At 38.4% G+C, this 2752-nt stretch overlaps 1 pseudogene; it reads right to left on the bottom strand.

Moving 5' to 3' along the window:
- Positions 1–336: 336 nt before the first annotated feature.
- LOC110156529 (immunoglobulin kappa variable 3-20-like) lies at positions 337–2459 on the bottom strand (annotated as a pseudogene).
- Between the last annotated feature and the right edge of the window lie 293 nt (positions 2460–2752).

Below are 2752 nucleotides of genomic sequence, written 5' to 3'. Positions count from 1 at the left end.
CCTGCACAAGAGTATTTTTGATTCACTAAATGAACAGTTTGTTGAAAGAAAATACTCATCCTCAGTCTTTTTCGGGGAATACGGCTGTTGATCGATGTGTAACTGCTGTTTGAATCAGGTTTCATAGTTTTTTTGTATTTTCAACTCAATGAATAATTTACCTCCCATTGTGAGACTCACTCGGGTGAGGCCTTTCAGCTGATCAGTCTTTTTGGAATGGATGGAGTTATGGAAACATTTTAAAGGTTCTTTTTTATCACACACTATCATATTAGTAAATTCATCATTAAATAATGAACACAGTATCTGCAGCGTCTGTGTCAAACTCAGTGAAGTGTGAACAGTTTCAGTTCAGTCTGAGGAGGTTTTTGTGAGTCTTTTTCTCTGTGTGATCAGTGAGCTGTAACTCTGCTGACAGTAATAAACTCCTGCATCTTCAGCCTCAAATCCACTGATGGTCAGAGAATAATCAGATCCTGAACCACTTCCACTGAAACCACCTGAGACTCAGAGTGACGACTAGTCCATGTTGCACCTGTATATTCTCTATTCACACTTACCAGAAGACGTTTGGAAACATGCAGATGAAGACTTCAGGTGTGTAGTTACCAATACTGGGCCATAGACTGTATAAAGAATATTTATATATACAGTCTGAGTTCTGGGCATGTGATAAAACCATGTCCATGTCACTTACAGGCTGCTGGTTGTAACTGTTAATTTTATAAAAGGAAAAGAAAAAGAAAAAAAAGAAAAGAAAGGAAAGAAAGATCACACTGACTTCTCGATGAAGAAAAGCACATGTGAAAATGTGAGCACATGTACAGTGCTGTTCCCTTTGAACCTCTCTGAGCTCCTCCATCCTCACACTCGTGCTGCAGCTCGTCCTGAGTGTGTGTAAGAGCAGACAGAAGCTCAGAGGGGACGGGGCCTTTGTCGTGGCACCACCAACACTGTGAATGAGCTGCTTCTGCACATTAGACAGGACTCTTCTCTCCCTCTTTACAAATCTCTTCTTAAAACACATTTGTTCACTTTGGTCCGTCACACACTTTGACATGGGACATTTGACCACTTTTTTTTTTTTTTTATTACATTCTGTTTTATACAGATGTTGTTTTTATTGTTTTCATGGTTATGTTTTGCTGCACTTTGCTCGACCTGTGTTGTGTTGTGTTTAAAGTGTGTTATGTGTTATAAATAAAGTTTGAGTTGCAAAGTTTAGGAACCACTCCAATAAGAAAATATAATATACACTGAGTGTTTATTCTGTTAATGATCAGTTGTGTAGCATGTGGAATGACTTTTCTTTTTTCTGTTCATTATGTTTTCTGTAAATTAAGTAAAAAAAATAAATAAATAAACAAAATAAAAATAATAATAATAATAATAATAATAATAATAGCAAAATAAATAAATAAAAAGAGTATAATTCTACTTTATTTTAAGAGTTTCATCTTACATACATTATTTCATGTTGACGACAGTGAGAGTGTTAAAAATACTAATATAAATATTTGACACCAGGAAACTTGTGTTATGTTACCTGACTGTTCAGTGTTTTGAAAATATTGTTTAATGGTGTTTTTTTTGTTATTGTTTTTTTTTTTTTCCCCCTAATAGTTTATGATCTGGACTTTTATGAGACAATGAACCCATGATTTATTTTTGTTTCTTACTGTTTGTTTTATGCTTGTTACATGACTTTATCCCTTCATTAGTTCAACATTTATTGTTTTCTGATAAAAATGTACAAAAAAACAAATGAAACAAAAGTACCTAAATTTATGTTAAAAATTACCTGAGTCTTTCTTTTCATTACACTGTGCAGCATGAGTTTACTGAAAGTGAGTCAGTTTCAGTTCAGTCTGAGGAGGTTTTTGTACGAGCCTTTTTCACTGTGTGAACACATTCTGTCTGTTGATGTAGTGATAACTCTTACAGTAAGTAATACACAGCAGAGTCTTCAGGATGAACTCCACTGATGGTCAGAGTGAAGCCAGACCCAGATCCACCGCCTGAAAACCGACTGGGGACACCTGACGCTCGAGTAGATGTATGATATATAAGAAGGACAGGTTTGTCTCCATCTCTCTGTTGGTACCAGGCTAAGTAGCTTGTAGAAGACACAGCTGGACTGACAGTACAGCGTATGTTGACGGTGTCCCCCAGGGCGGCCCTCACTGCTCCAGCCTGACTCACTGTCACCTGTCCTCTGGACTCTGAACACACAAACACAAAGCACCTGATGGTTTAGTCTGGTTGGTCTCAGAGGGACGGATGTGGACAGAGGACAGCAGTGGGACTCTCTGGACTTTACCTGTGAAGCAGCAGCAGAGGACAGTCCACATGAGGACGCACACCAAAGTCATGTTGGTGATGAGGAGGCCGTATGTGGCTTGTGTTGTCATGAAGGACAACTGCCAGTGCTCCAGAGTGCACCTCTCAGGACTATAAAGTGTCCCACTGGACCATGCAGCTGTTCATGCAAAGTGTTTGTCTATGGAAATGAGGCTCCCACACAAACATGGAGCACACTGAACAGCTGCAGGGTCTGTGTCATGACTGTATTCATACAGCACAGATACAGTACAGGAACATAGAATAAAATCATGCAATTGTAAATATGTAAAAAGTGAAAAACAGAATAAAAATTAATCAAAATGACCTAGTTTGAAACACAGCAGCAGAGTGAGAGTTTGTGATGGGAGTTGTCAGAGAGCTCCAGAGAATTGGGCCATAGTACATGAAG

Source organism: Boleophthalmus pectinirostris, unplaced genomic scaffold, assembly GCF_026225935.1.
Source record: "Boleophthalmus pectinirostris isolate CB_2022bp ecotype Guang Dong unplaced genomic scaffold, ASM2622593v1 HiC_scaffold_16, whole genome shotgun sequence".
NCBI classification, from domain to species: Eukaryota; Metazoa; Chordata; class Actinopteri; order Gobiiformes; family Gobiidae; genus Boleophthalmus; species Boleophthalmus pectinirostris.
The sequence above is the reverse complement of the archived record's forward strand: the minus strand, read 5'-3'. Positions and strand labels throughout refer to the sequence as shown.